A 17,070-nucleotide genomic window follows, 5' to 3' on the forward strand; every position below is an offset into this window, starting at 1 on the left:
CAAATGTTTATATATAAAAAGAATGGGAAATAACTGTAGCACATTGATTTAAAAAAATTAAATCGAAAACGAAAATACAATAGCAGACAAACATTTAGTTTTCAAAACGCTTGCCTATTTCGCATTTATTAGATATGTTTTCGGAAATACTTTGAGAAAGTGCGTGAGATATATTAGATATAAGAATGTTTACTTTTTGCGTTTCTAAAAATTTGATATAAAAATAAACCCCGTTCAAGTGTGTAAAATCTTGTGATAGGTATAAATATGAAACGATATTAAGATATGTGGGGCATATGTTAAAGAAGCAATCCTCAGGTAAAAATAACAAAAAGGCATCTTGTGTCTCGGTAGCCGAAAACTACTACGGTAGTCAAACTACTTTATCACTAGCCTGTTAACACTGAGGTTATTAGTTCGAAAGCCGCACATGGTAGGTGCATTCGACTCCAATTTTAATTGACTAGGATTGTCAGTTTTCCTACTGAAGGTTTGTGGTTCTCTCTGGGCACTCCAGCTTCCTCCGCCAATAAGATCTGACCGCCACAAAATTGCACAAAATTGTTGAAAGTGGCGTTTAACACCAATCAATTCTTTTCCGATTAAAATTGCCCTATAATGTAACATTCACATACCGTATTACAAATATATTGATCAGTATTCTATTACAGAGGTATTTGATTTGTCCTCTGTTTTTTTGCTGTCTGTTGTGAAATTATTGCACAGTTAAATGACGTTCGTGTGCTGAATTTAATAGTATCCGAAGTCCACTAATGTGTCTTGTGTAGGAAAAATGCGCGTCTGATATACAAAATTATACGCTTAGTATCTTTGATAATTTTTTGCAACAACTGGATAGATGCCATCGCAGGTGGACGTTTTATACCCGGTAATATTCCATGCCCAGTATTCAGCACCACTGTATTGACATGAAATATCATACCTCATTTTTCTGTATATTTGCTTGTCATAAATCTTTAAGATTATTCGAAATCGTTTTCAATGCTCTTTGACTTATTTATTGAATTGTCCTGTTTTAATATGAGCGCCATTGACGAGTATTGTGTAGAAGACACACGCGTCGGGCTTAGTGTTTTATAACCCAGCCTGTTCATTAACCTGTTCCTAGACAGAAATATCGTCAGTGATTGTATCTTGTTATTTTAGCTAGTCATTTGGAAAATAAGGGTTGACGCCAGATTTTTTATAACATACAGTCTATGTAAAATTTCGGAATTTTTGTAGGCTCGATGCGATTAAGAGCTAGACATGATGTAAACATATCTGTTTACTAATGAAGAACTTTTCATGTATCTTGTATATTTTTTGGAGTTGTTATCTTAGTTGCCATTAGCCAACATAACCTTATTTTGATTAAAACTAAGGTTGTGTTCATCTTAACGGCTTGATTAAAAGAAACAATGGTGTTCACAAACTTAATATTATCAAAACTATTTTAATCCAAGTATATCGTTTATTTAATCACACTACCTGACAAAATAAATTTTGTCAAGTTTAATTTAAAATCCTCAGGTAAGATTGACCCAAGATGAATTTGGCTATTTTGAGCTCCCTTTTCGTCATATAGCTCTTCATGTGTTCATGTCTTATACATCCTTGGCGTTTCAGACACACACAATAAATAAAGTGCTATTTTCATTTGGTTTGTTTTATCTCTCAATTCGGTACCGACATGATTTTTATAAATTTTGAAATTATTAAGAAACTAAGGCTTCAACTCCCTCAGGCAAAGTTGACCTTTGATTAAATTGGCTATTTTTTTTCGGTCTTTTTTGGTCAGAAAGCTGTTCAACTGTGTTGGTTCTTATTCATTCTTGGCTTATTAATATTCGGATTTGAGCGTTCCTGATGATTGTAAATCAAGAAAACGCTCTGGACGCATGAAATAGTTAACGTGTTGTTTTCATTTTTTTTAGAAATTAAGGCATATCTTTCCAAATTTTAAAGCTAACATTTTACTAGATTTTCACAGTGTGTGAAAGCGATAGATACACGTAGTTTACGTTTGATAATTTTTAATTTGAGTTATTTCCATTTCCCACAATTGTGGAGGTCAGTGTGCACAAATTCCTTCTTAAGTCAACCAAAATTAACAGGTTATACTTGGAAATGTATGTTCAATATAAAAAAGAAGATGTGGTATGATTGCCAATGAGACAACTCTCCACAAGAGACCAAATGACACAGAAATTACCAACTAAATGTCATCGTAGGGCCTTGAACAATGAGCAAAGCCCATACCGCACAGTCAGCTATAAAAGGCCCCGAAATGAGAATGTAAAACAATTCAAACGAGAAAACTAACGGCCTAATTTATGTATAAAAAATGAACGAAAAACAAATATGTAACACATAAACAAACGACAACCACTGAATTACATTTTCTATGTTGTGTCATCTGTACTATTATTTGTCTGTTTCTCTTTTTATTTTTGGCCATGGCGTTGTCAGTTTGTTTTCGATCTATGAGTTTGACTGTCCATCTGGTATATTTCGTCCCTCTTTTACAGGCTCCTGACTTGGGACAGGCACATACATACAGAATGTGGCGGGGTTAAACATGTTATCGGGATCCCAACCCACCCCCTAACCTGGGACAGTGGTGTAACAGTACAACATAAGAACGAACTATAAAAATCAGTTGAAAGAGGCTTAACTCATCAGTTGGATAAAAATACAAGTGGACGTGGCAGGGTACTTTTACATCCAAACAACAAAAAGACACTAAGTACAGCTCTGAGAGTACTCGCAGTTACTGACAGCTAGTTCAAAGCCACTAACAACTAATAAAAAAAAATCATGCATCTAAGACTAAATTATCAATCCGTACACATCCAACATCCAATGGATTTAGTGTAAAGACGTCATAAACAGTCAGAGAAAAACATGACCTTGTGCAATGCTAAGATACAGGTATCGACAGATTGTAGATCCATGAATGTGTATATGTATATAACAATAATATTTAGTTTGCTTTTAATTTACTGATAACAAAATCAATATTAGTACCAATGAAAACAATATTTAATGATCTAATTACAGTGTTGAATTTGTAACCTTTTAGAATAAGTTTATTTAAAGGATCGATAAGTTTACCAGGATCGTTTCTAAATTTCCGGGCACGGTAAACAACATTGCCGTAAAAATGAGGATGTGCAATCCCATTTGAAATAAGTTTTCTACAGGTATAACCAAACTTCAAAACCAAATCTTTATATCTGTGGAAGAATTTAGTAAAGGTTTTAAGTAATTTGTGGTAACGAAATCCCTGGCTTGATAATTTATCAGTAATTCATAGATTACGTTCGTTAAAATCAAAAACGTCACAACAGACTAGGGCATAGCGAATGAGTTGTGAAATATAAACACCGTAAGATGGTGCTTTATCTTTACAATCTAGCAAGGATCTCTTCTCAAATCTTAATTCCGCATGTTTTAATTTGGTTAGTCAAATATAAAAATCAACCACGGTTTGCCGTACAACTTAGCAACCAATGAAAATACTTCTTATTTGTTTTGAAAGATAAACTTCTTTATTTTTTGTAATTCATATTTATTTTTGAGAATAGAAAGAAGATCATCAAAGAACAGATAAATACATGGCTAATAGATGCAGTATGAGAAATCTTATTCAACAGACCTTTGTCCTTACTTTCATGGTTAGTATATTGATAAATGTTCACATGAAAAGGTAACTTTTGTATTTACCAAAACGTGTGTTCGCTTTATTGCTTGTCTGCACTTCCTTTTTTTTCATCAAATTATTGTCCTTCAACCGATATCTTAAATTGATATCGAGCACCACTGAAGCATATGCATTAAATTCGAATCATGTAGTTGTGCACTACTGTGTCTAGAAACATTGAAACTCAAAAGTATTTTAAATATTTTTTTATTTCTTTTATTTTTTGATCTTAGATTTGTTTACATTTCAAGAAGGTGTGACACTTTCTTGAAAAAGCAATGTATCAAGAAATCGGTTGAATAAAAAAATATATATTTAAACACTGGTTATCAATCTTATTTTTATTTGTTTATACAATTAACGTCCTTTTCTGAGCGACTCCCGAAAACAAAGCTGTAAATCCAACCAACAGTGTACCAAGGCCTAATCCAGCAGCTCCTGCAGATTGAAGTGTGGCGACAATTCCACCAGAGGCTACGCCTCCACCGTTTGCAACGGCTGACCAAGCCATAACTTTAGGTACCAATGTCCCAGCTGCTATACCATACCCGGTAAAGCCAGCTGCACCAAGTAATACAGGTATTGCACCTACTGCACATGTCCCTACTACGACTGGTCCTCCGTATTTCTTTGTTAAATACCAAACATCATTCGATGTCCATCCTCCATTGTTTTGATGAATCATCTCCTATGTGGATAAAGTTAAAAGCTATAAGAAAAAAACACTGTGTATGGCTAATAGATTTTAAAGTAAATTTATTATGTGAAAATATGTTTGTGCATATGATTTTTCTTTTCGAAACTCATTTCATAGGCAAAATTAATAAAACTTGTCTTATCATCTGTAAGATTGTCATTGAAAGATACTCTTGCGTGATTTGATAATAAATGCAAGAATACATCACAAACCAGTTTGTCTGCGGTTTTAACTATCGTCTGTTTATTTTGGTAGACTAGCAATTTCTTGCATTTTTCTTGCATAACGTTTAATTAAGGATGTACACCTCTGAGGAGCCAAAAATTTCTAAAATTAAACTTTTTTTCTTAACCTGATTTTTGGGTTTATATGACTGTAAAAAAATAATTGATGAAGAAAAAATCATATGGTGGTGCACTTTTTTTTTTGCTACGGCCCTTTTGAAAGTACCCAATTTTCATGATTTTCCCATTTTTTATCAATTTTTGGCCTATTTTCGTGAAAAAAATCACAGTTCCACAATTAAACTTTTTTTCATACTTTCAATAAGGATGAAGTGGACCAATCTGAATAAATTTAACTTAACAAAACTATAGGCAGTGTTAATATAAGAAAGTTTTATCATATTTTGATGCTTATGAGTGTCAAATTTACCATGCTGTCAATTTTGTAAATTTGTGATTTTTCTCTATTTTAAGAACAAAATGCATATTATTTCAACTTCTTTGTTATAAATGATTGAAAAAATACATATCTGAGAAATTTGAAAATAAAAAAGTGATATGGGATGTACATGTTTCTGGTAAAATAATTTCTTGTAATCCTCACCCATTTTCTCAAAATTTTGGCTAAAAATACTGACTTGATTGGTAATAAAATTTGAAAAAATTATTACTCAAAAACTACTGATTGTAATTACACAATTTTTTCACAGAGTTAAGTTTGATTATAACATTTTTTGAATTCATTGATATTTTTCACTTGTATTACATGTTTTGGAAATAATTCCAGAACGAGATTTCAACGAGACTGAAACGTCAGAATCCTTAACGGATTTATCGGAAGAACGGAATATTCGACCAGTATCGTAGTAGATAATCTTAGTTTAACAAGGTTGTGAATAAAGGACTGACTTGAAACCCTTCGTCGGTCCAAACAAAAACTAAGTCGAATATTAAAACAAACCCTCAGATATTCAATTAAAGGTATACATTAACGCTCTATTGATTACGAACTGATTCCAGATATACATGTATTTAAACAAATCCAGTCGGTTAAATTGGTATCGTTTTAATTGAAGTACTCAACAAATATATCCGATAAAATATCTTTAAGGTATTGAATTTTACGTGTACCTTATTTCAAAGGTAGCCTGTTATTAATAAATATCGCGTTTTCGTCATTTCTTTTGTATTTTGAAGGAGTTCAAGGCCATACAAGACTACAATCGTTTAGATAATCTGACAGCAGACATAAAGACATGATTAACATTGTTATAACGTTTTCAATATAAACATTGTGACAGCAATCTAAAGATATCTTGTAACCAAGAAATCACTAAACTGTCATATCATTTGATATTCTGCCACACAAATTTATATACTTTATATGTTTCAGTTTCTTCTTGAATTTGAACTATTATAATATTACTTTTAAAAGTATCTACTAAAACTAATCCTAACATAAGGTACGCGAAGATAATAACTGAAAGTTTTGCATAGTACTCTTTTTCAAATGTTTTTTTTTCAATCATTGTTTTTTAGTGCGATTTTTTTTTCACACTTTCATTCTTAGGCATCAGAAAATAAAACTATTACGATAATATATTAATCTTATGTACGGTACAACCAACAGCAGACTATCCGAGCTAATTGTGATCTCCCTAAGCAGTTACATTAATATGAAACATATATAGATATATAAACTTGTAAACATTACCATACAATATCATTTCAATAATATTTCAATATAATAAGGGTCAATCCTGTTCATATATAGATACAAGAAGATGTGGTATGAGTGCCAATGAGACAACTCTCCATCCAAGTAAAAATTTATAAAAGTAAACCATTATAGGTCACAGTACGGTCTTCAACACGGAGCCTTGGCTCACACCGAACAGTAAGCTATAAAGGGCCCCAAAAAATTACTAGTGTAAAACCATTCAAACGGGAAAACCAACGGTCTAATCTATACAAAAAACGAGAAACGAGAAACACTTATGAACCACATCAACAAACGACAACTACTGAACATCAGATTCCTGACTTAGGACAGGTGCAAACAAATGCAGCGGGTTTAAATGTTTTAATGGTACCAAACCTTCACCCTTTATCTGAAACAATAGTGTAACATCACAACATAGAAAGACACACTATAAAATATCAACTGAAATAGCTTAACTCAATCAAAGGACATATTAACACCATTGAACATACACTGAACAAATAAATTTGACCTATGACACAATGTAAATACAAAATAAATAAACTAAGGGAAGAATAATAAAAGTAACATGTTATATCGGTAAGAAATGTTAAACAATTAAAGAAAAACAATATGCTCGAACAAAAATACCATCCATTTGCAATAACTTTAAACACAGGTAAATGAAAATAATGTTGTTGTTAGGTATACCTGTACAGTACCAATAGAGAAAGGAAATATTTTTACAAAATAAATAATTTGGAATACAAAATAAATAAACTAAGGGAAGAATAATAAAAGTAACATGTTATATCGGTAAGAAATGTTAAACAATTAAAGAAAAACAATATGCTCGAACAAAAATACCATCCATTTGCAATAACTTTAAACACAGGTAAATGAAAATAATTTTGTTGTTAGGTATACGTGTACAGTACCAATAGAGAAAGGAAATATTATTACAAAATAAATAATTTTGATGTTCATAGTACGAAGTGAAAATATATAGTTATACCAAACACTTATCAAAGCTGGTATATAGACCAGATATAACCCTGAATAACATTAAATAACAAAAAAGCAATACAATTAGTATCAACAGGTCAAATAAACAAGAAAGTACGATTTGAGAGTACTCGCAGTTACTGACAGCTAGTTAAAAGCCAAAACAATTAATAATAAAAAATCATGCATCAGAGACTAAAATCAACTAAAACACATCCCAGGGATTTAGTATTTTAACGTCATGGACAGTCAAAGAAGACATGACTAGTGCAATGCCAAAAATAAATGTATCGACAGACAGTAGGATAATTAGGAGTTAAACCTCTTTATAGATCTAAACGAACGTGGGTGTGTCTTTATACATCCCACCTGAAAAAAATACAAATTTAGTTATGTTTTAATTTGCGGATGACAAAATCGATATTAGTGCCAATGTAAACTATATTCAAAGATCTAATTACAACATTGGTAAGATAACCTTTACTAATAAGCCTGTTTAAAGGTTCGATGAGTTTACACGGATCACATAGTGATTTCCGCGCTTTAAGTACAATATTACATATGTTCTTTTTTGTATTTCAATCAATAGATTGTTGGGGAAAATAAAATTATTGTTCTGATCTTTCAATATACTTCTCTATGTAAAGGATGGTCTGTATAATCAATATTTACTTTAACGTACTGTTCAGCCATACTACACACTTTTTTGGAACGAATGATTGAAATTACGAGCAAAAAGTGTCGTACAACATTAAAAAAAAGGATATGAAATCGACTACTGTATTATATTCGAATATAAAATTCAAAAAAATTATAACAATGATGGTTACGCTTATAATAAAACATTACATAATTTTAATTTATGTTTACCATCAAGACTTTTATTTATACTTAAAGGTATAAATGTAGTTTTGATATTTGTACTTACACGGGAGAAAATATTTTGCATCTCTTAAGCTATTCCTTAAGTTAAACTCAATATTCTTATGTGTGATGTTTTTCAGCTAATATGATTAGATAATTGTGCACGTGACACACATACAAGACTTATTTATAGTATTTGAATTTTCTTCCGCGTAAGGAATTTGATAATATTACATCAAAAATGATAATAAAGATGCAGACAACTTATATCAAATTTTTAAAATTGCTTTTTTTCAATTTCCCCGTTTGATTAAATATTTTTCCTTATATGCTTAGAGACAGAACATGAGATTTTTAATCTATGGGTGCAACCATTGATGAGAACTTTTCAAACCTTCAAAATCGTCCCATTTTGAAAGTTAACTGTTCATGATTTAATTTTGAACATCTACAAATGAAATCTCTGTATATGTCGTTATACATTAGACAAAATGAAAACCCCTTGTGTCATTGTGTGACAAACATGAGTTTCAGTATGCAGAATGCTGACATTTTCAGCATCCTGGTCTACTGCGGTAAATGAATTCCTTTGTTCATAATTTTGTTCCGGATTACAATATTTCATTAAGGTAATATTTTGACACGAACATATGAAAACAAACAATGAAAAACGTTGACTTTATAATGTGGAATTTTAACGTAGATTGAGTTGTGATAAACTAATGCTATGTTTTGCAGGATTTACGGTTTCTAGTATAAAAAGAAAGAGATATGAAAACAAGGGGTAAATTAGAAACCATCAATCGAAAAGAAAACAACCCTATAACAAACAAAATAAAGGCATAAAAAAGGACAAAAAACAAACAACATTGTACCATAAAATATACACAAAATTGAAGATTAAGCAACACGAACTAAACATAAGGAGTTGAACCCAGGTGCTCCGGAATGATTAACAGTTCCAGATCCCATACGCATGGCAAGTAAAACATTGGTTATTAATTCTGATACGGTGATATCATAATTAAGCTTGCAATAGGGGTCGAGACCGGTGGAAAAGATCCGTGGTTATCTGTGACTCAAATATTCCACAATGTTTTGGTATTTTGTTCGATGAGACATATTTTTGCGTTTTTTTTAAAACTGAAAGCGGTAATTGAATTTTGAAGTGTTTTATTAAGTAATTTTGGTAAATACTGTATTTGATGTTTGTTTAACTGAATTCATAGTTAAATAAGGTATCAGAGTAAATTAATATATATTAAAACAAATTTGAATATCCAACGAGACGTAGATGACTCCGTTAATGTGTTAAAATTAAAGACCATAGTGATTCGTTCTGGAAAGAGCTTAAATTAGACTACATAATTCATTTTAATTTTGGCAGAAGAACTGAATGTAGATGAGTTACACCTCAATAATTTTCAATAGAAACATTGTGAGAGCAACCTTATGATCTTGCAACCTACATATTATTTGACATTCTGCCATGGCAAATTAACGCTTAGTGTGCGTTATTTTCTTCATTTAAGGATTATGTACCCTTTTGTTATTTCAAAGCTAAACATATGGAAGTTTACAGAAAATGCACAGCCTTTCCCCCTTGTACTCCTATATTTGAAAATTTGTTGATAAACAGTTAGAGAACTACTGCATGCAGTGCTAAGCAAATATTTCCCTAAATCAAATTTATTAATAAAGATATTAGTTGAAACAATTATAAATATGGACATATTCAAGGGCAGCTTCTAGGGTGCTCTCGACTTTGGTGATTCATCACTAGCATTTTTTTGGATTGTAAAGGTTGTTAAGGACTTTTGTAAACAATGAACGCAAGCATATCATGGACAAACAAGTGAGTAATCTATGTTTAAAATTTAACAACGAAAATCCCTATAATAAAGACTGGATTTTCTTCCAAAATATTGCTTTGAATATGTACAAAATGTTCACTTTTATTCAGTATTTTTGTTGTTTTAATATTATAGCACTTTAAAAATTTCGTAACACGCATGCTTACCGGGCCATAAACCTTAATTGAAACTCAATACCTTCCTTGAAACTTAATCCTTTATATTTTTAAACCTGAAATGATAGACAAGAAGTTTGAAACAGAATGTTTTTTCACTATCTTTCTTGAGAATCTTTTTTTGTGTTATCATAATATTTAAATTGTGTGATTAATTAGGTGCTTTGGCGTCAATTAAATCCAAAATACAACAACTAAATAATCCTATGTACAGTACAACAATTTTGCCATTTAAAAAGAGGTGGAAGATACCAAAAGACATTCAAAAACTGTTGACAATTCGAAAGCACCAGAGTTCAACTCTTTTTTTGTTGAATTCGTGTTGCTCAATCTTTAGCTTTGTGGTTTTTTTGGGTACAATATTGTTTGTCTTTTTATCTGTTAGTAGGCCTTGATGTTGTCAGTCGAAGATAAACGGATAGCGCCATTTCAAAAATAAAATAAAAGAAAAACAACGAAAAGGAAATAACACTACACAGACAAACTATATACTGTACTACATTTTGCACCTATTTTTGGCTCATGGTTAGTAAAATTAAGTGACAAGTCTCATTCTAAGGGTGTTGTCACAATCAAGAAAAAGAGGACTGGTTGTATAGTTGACATTTGGATCATATTCGTGGTCATCCTTGATACTGGCATTCCATAATGATCAACTAAAAGAAATCCTGATACGAAACTCAAATTGGGATAGCGTATCAATTTGGAGATATATATATTACACATGCAAGGAATGTCACTACACATAGATATTAAAAGTTTATATTTTGGAAGCTAATATCATCTCTGTTGTTATGAAGTTTTGCTTTCAACCGACATTCATTGTCAATTTCTAGATGGAAGTAAAATTATGGGCATACATAACCTAAGAATCCTTGCTCTAATACTTTCTTTGTGAGAAGCATCCCTCCCCCCCATCAAATTAATGATTGGAAAGACATGTGATTGGATAGTATCAACTAATATATATATCGACATTAATTGTCGAAATCCGGATATGGTGTACTAATTTTTGCACCTTTTGTTTGCGGTATACCATCTTTTCCGCAAGTTTATTGTTTTATGTTTGGTAATAAATTAATAGTTAAGATCTATTTTGTACATCTGGTGATCCGTTTGTTTGCCAATCGCCAATGGCAGTCAGCAGGATTTAAGAACATTAATTGTTCGACCTGCTAGCCAAATGCGTTTTGTTAAAATATACTGTTTCACTTTTTTTGGTCTTTTTGGAAAATGCTGTTTGTGCTGTATTTAGACCCCTCTACCAAGAAATTTGTTTGCATGCACACGTATAAAAAGTGCGGTTTTTATCCAACGCAATCATAGGTTTGAACGTTGTTTTCAATTTAGACTTGTTTGTAACTAATATATATATATATATATATATATTTCAGCTGATCTGTAACAATTCCATCTTCATGCATTATATATCATGCACTGTATTACGACGCTAGATTAAAACTGACGAGGAAAAGTAACACCCGGCCGCCGAAAGCTTTATTTTTTGTGAAGCCTAGGTGGTCGAGTGGTCTAGCGCGTCGGATACAGTGCAGGCGATTTGGTGTCACGATATCTCAGTAGCATGAGTTCGAATCCCTTTACAGATCTAACATTGTTGGGCTGATGTTTAGACGAGTTGTATATACAGAATGTACACAGCCATGTATCACCATCACTGCTGGTGATCCGATGCATAAATCTGTTGTAGAGTTGTCACTGGTTCAGACGTACTTATAAAGATAAATATTTCTGTGACTGTATCTTGCATTAATTTGTAGAATCCTTTACAATGGATATTTCAGCTGATCTGTAACAATTCCATCTTCATGCCTTATATATCATGTACTGTATTACGACGCTAGATTAAAACTGACGAGGAAAGGTAACACCCGGCCGCCGAAAGCTTTTTTTTTGTGAAGCCTAGGTGGTAGAGTGGTCTAGCGCGTCGGATACAGTGCAGGCGATTTGGTGTCAAGATATCTCAGTAGCATGAGTTCGAATCCCGGCGTGGGAAGAACAAAAAATTTGCGAAAGCAAATTAACAGATCTAACATTGTTGGGCTGATGTTTAGACGAGTTATATATATATATATATATATATATATTGTGTATATATATATATATATACTGCAATACTTGAACTATTAGGATGTTAATACGTAGAACTGACAACTTCATAATATTGGACCCGGTAAAACTTTAACAAATTTCTTTTTTTCAATCAATTGAAACTTTGCTCCATTTTCAAAAATTTGTAGTCAGTTTGCCGTTAGAATGTTTTTTGTAAATATCCAAAGAATGTGTGCTGGTATGCATTGAAGATTATAGATAACCGTCAATTTAACAGCCAAAAATCACCACACACACACAAAATATCACGGAAGACATCTAGAGTAAATCTGTGGTCTTCAAAAAGACAAGCAAAATTTTAACATATGTCAATGTTAAACAAGTTGTGCATTATTTTAGCAAAGACAACCGTAAATCTGTCGTGAACACTGGACCAGTCATTCATTGATTATCGATGTTTAGTGTCCATTATATTTGTTTTGCGTTCATTGTTGTAGTATAGATATATACAAGAGGGACGAAAGACATCAATAGTTTATCGATGTTCAAATCTCATGACTTGATTAAGAAGACAAATAAATGTAACAAAAAAATCAGGCCGGTGGTTTGCATTCTTGAATTTTTGTTTACATTTTTATACTTTTTTATACATATACATTCTATATGGTATGGGTTTTGCTCATTTCTATAGTCGTAGTCCGTAAGGCAACCTGTAATTGTTCACGTCTTTGTCCTTTTGTATTTGTGGTTAGTTATGTCATTGGAAATCTTACCTCATCCCCTTATTTTCATAATGAATTCTTCAAAGGACATCAAACACAAATTAAATATACAGGATGTTTTGTGAGAACCTTGAAATCGTCTGAAAGGTATAATGCTACATTCCAATAGTAATTTAAAAGTATAAAAAAAAAATCAACAAAAAAAATATTCTGAATATTTTAATTACATTTTCTGGTGTTCAGAATTTCACATTTTAAATAGATGCTTTAGTATTTGAAAAGTATTGGTTAAATTAAAACAATATATTTAGAACATTGGACTCATTTTAGTTTCTTAATACATTCAATGTCATATTTTGCGCACCCTCCAGCAAAAAAGCTGTACGTCCCGCCAACTGTGGTAACCATTGCAGCCTTTCAACCAAGGCCTAATCCAGCAGCCCCTACAGATTGAAGGGTGGCAACAACTCCTCCGGCTACTACGCCTGCGCCATTGTAAACGGCAAACATTGACATTAATTTAGCTGCCGCTGATCCAGCTGCTATACCAGCTCCGGTATAGCCAGCTACACCAAGAATATAGGGTGTTGCAGCTACTGTACCTAACCCCAATAATGCACCACCTCCATATTTCTTTGTTACACACCAAACATCATCTGAGGTCCATCCGTCTTTTTCTGTTGACTCAGCATCGCCTATTGAGGTAAAGTTTAAAAAATAACCCTTTTTGGCTAATTGTTTTAAAATGTAAAGAAACTAAATGATTATATATATTAGTAATCACATTTATTTAGAGATGTTCTTTAGACATCGGTTTTTTCAGATGTCGTAACTTATTTGACCTTTTAAACTTTTTTATTTGAGCGTAACTGATGAGTATTTTTTGTAGACGAAATGCGCATCTGGCGTACAAAATGTAGATCCTGGTATTCATGATGAGTTTATTTTCATTGCGATTTAATATAAAGAAATAACCGTACTTTGTTTGAAAAGATTAATATGGGATTGAAGATCGCAGTTGCAGTTTTCTTGCGACGCGGAGAGGACAAAAAGGATATTTGCAAATCGTCAAATCTACGTTGATTTTGGAAACTCCTCAAATACAGTACTGCTACGCCTTTTCTATTGCAAAGCTCGTAAAATATTCAAAATTAAACATTCGAAATATTGTGAAAACGTCGACTGCGATTGAGCAACGTTATTCCCAAATACTCCGACCGTTTAAAATTATAAAGTGTTATTTTCATTGTATAAAAGAATTTAAAAAAAATGTCCATGATCGATAGATGATACAATGTCCATTTTATAAAACTTCACATGTATCTTAAAGGCTGTTTCAATTTATATTTGTTACAATCTTAGTTGTATAAAAGCTTTTATGACAATACAGTCGTTATCGTATTTAAAAATCGTTCGTTATAATCGTGTCATCAGGATTACCATTGTCTATCAACAGAAGGCCATACCAAGATATTTTTCTAATCCTAGGATTAAAAAGGATAATTGTAAGACCGAAATATTTTCAACGTTATTTTTATTGTTGCTTATTTGCAATGTTGACGAATAGTGAAAAAATATTCTCAAAATACACCAGTAGCTGGTTAATCTATTATTTATGTGTTGCAATGGGTTACTGTATATCGCATTTCGTCTTTATTCATAACGGTTGATTTGTTTATTCATTGCGAGGATTTGACAATAGGTTCTTTTTTGGTTGTTGTTTTTATAGCAAACAATAACTTTATTATCTGAAAATTTGTGGTTTGATATAATTGAATATAATCGATACTACTATTGCACATTTTAGTCTAAGCTTATACCGATAAAGGATATTGCTTTTTACAATTTCAATAAAAAAACTTGGACAACAGATTGATTTGCTGTTGCCTTATACATGATATATATTTTTATATTACCTTCAACAGGTGTACCCAAAAGTACAAATAATACACAGACTGTTATATATATTCGTTCTATTATTGCTTTAATATACAATGGTATTTGTATATTCAATACTGCAATATAACAAACAAAATTGTAAAGAAAAAAGTAAGGAGACTTAAAACGACATTCAAAAATATATAAGGGAGAAAAACGACACAATGCCCAAAAAAGAGATGCCATCTACAAGGTATGCATAGAAATCTAAACCTTTAGCAACACGATGCCATATTGACCCGGGTTTAATCAAGATATCTGTACCACCAAAGACAGCCGCTGCGAAATGGTATTCATATTATGAATGACTTTTTTGTATTGTGAATTGCCATTGGGCACAACAAATTTACATTTTGCAACTATAAAGTAATCAGCAATAATTCCTCTGCTTCCAGATAAAACTATTAAACAGATAGTGATTTAAAATAAGCATTATTTGTAATAACTGCATGTATTGACAGACATATGTATATAAAGGTCAACCACGGGACTAAAGTAAACTGACCTTATTTTTTTATATTTAGGTTTAAATTCATAGGTTTCACCACAGCAGGACAAGACTAAGGTGACCTAACAAGATAGCGATATATAGAGGAGACTTTTAAAGAAGTTATATCTATAATACTAAAATAACGAGGTCAATTTGTTAGCCGGCATGAGGTAAAAACAACGAATCAAAGAAGTCAACTTTATATATGACTTATATTAGACAATGTTGTTGATTAAAAATTACACCATTCCAGGCCCTTTTGTTTTCCGCATAATTAATATTACCAATAATTATCAAGTTTCGGGTCAAATCCAATACCGATACTGATAGTACCTGTTACCTGTTACCTAATCAGTACGTTCTGCCTCTGTATAACGGTGTATTTGGGATTTGCTATATAATTAACTGGTCGTTTCGTCAGTATACAGGAATTGCCACTACTTAATTCAATCATTGACAAAAAATATATCTACAAGTAGTTTTCGGTTGTAGTAAGAAAACAAGAACAAATTCACACAGAAAGATTTTGAAAGCATAGAAAACTGTGCACCTTACAATCAGCATCACTTAATCAAATGCCAATACGAATACTAAAAACTCAGACTGAAAATAAGGCGGAGGTACTTTAATTCAGTCACGGACCCGCGATGTCACGGGTGTGTTCTAGTAATTACTTAAGAAAACCACAGAAGAAATTGACATAACGTTTCGAGGAAAATTTGGATAAATTTATCTTCAGTCTCACAGTGTAACACAGTAAATTTATGTATCAACTGTACTAATAACTATTTCTAGGCATCTCAATAAATACTAAATACTATATATAGCCGATAGCCCAGCAATACTGGTGGACCCCATATTTTATTAATTTAAATATAATTGATAAACACAATATACATAAAGCATAAGTATCAATGCACAATAAATTCACTATCATTAAAGAGTTCAATAGAATAATTAGTAAATTGTGTTCAAAAATATTTTGCTCTGTCATCAACGATCCCGCCGGCCAGGAAAAACCAACAAAAACGAGTCACCTCGGTCAAACTCCATTTAAACTGCAGTCAAAAGACTACATTTTAGATAAAGTGGAAAATGTGGGAAACCTGTGTCCAAACCCAAATGCTCGGAAGACCGTCTCGAGAGTTATACTTGGACTGTATATAAAGTAAATATACTATCTAAATGTAATAAGTAATAACTTAAGTTACTCTTTAGTAAAATATCTAATTCCTACTAAATACAAATTAGAATAACAATAAAATTGAAAATGAACTTTATCTCACTGTTGTCCAGTCTGATGCTTGGCTAGAAGTGACCAGCAAGGGAAAATATTCCCGCTAAATATCAATATCACGTGATATGTATATATACGTGTACATACGAAGTACCCGTATCAATTGTATTCACTAGTACCGTTATTACAGTAATTTCCCACTATACTATCGAACCGTTGGAAATTATAACTACTGACATGTAGAAATGGAGTTAACGTTAATATTACGCTCACAGCCCCTCTTCCAACCCTCCAAAACACGACAAAATAAAATAATGGTTTCAATAGACAATTTTAGCAAAGACAACCGAAAATCTGTCGTGAACACTGGACCTGCAATCCATTGA

The 17,070-nt window shown here is 32.0% G+C and overlaps 1 long non-coding RNA gene across 1 annotated transcript; it reads right to left on the reverse strand.

Annotated features, from left to right (window-relative positions):
• Positions 1-3,897: 3,897 nt before the first annotated feature.
• LOC127718528 (uncharacterized) lies at positions 3,898-8,351 on the reverse strand. Its single transcript, XR_007989879.1, has 2 exons — positions 8,263-8,351; positions 3,898-4,415 (listed from the first exon to the last, which is right to left on the reverse strand). It is a non-coding gene; the product is annotated as an uncharacterized LOC127718528 (long non-coding RNA).
• Between the last annotated feature and the right edge of the window lie 8,719 nt (positions 8,352-17,070).

Source organism: Mytilus californianus, unplaced genomic scaffold, assembly GCF_021869535.1.
Source record: "Mytilus californianus isolate M0D057914Y unplaced genomic scaffold, xbMytCali1.0.p SCAF_10, whole genome shotgun sequence".
NCBI lineage: Eukaryota > Metazoa > Mollusca > Bivalvia > Mytilida > Mytilidae > Mytilus > Mytilus californianus.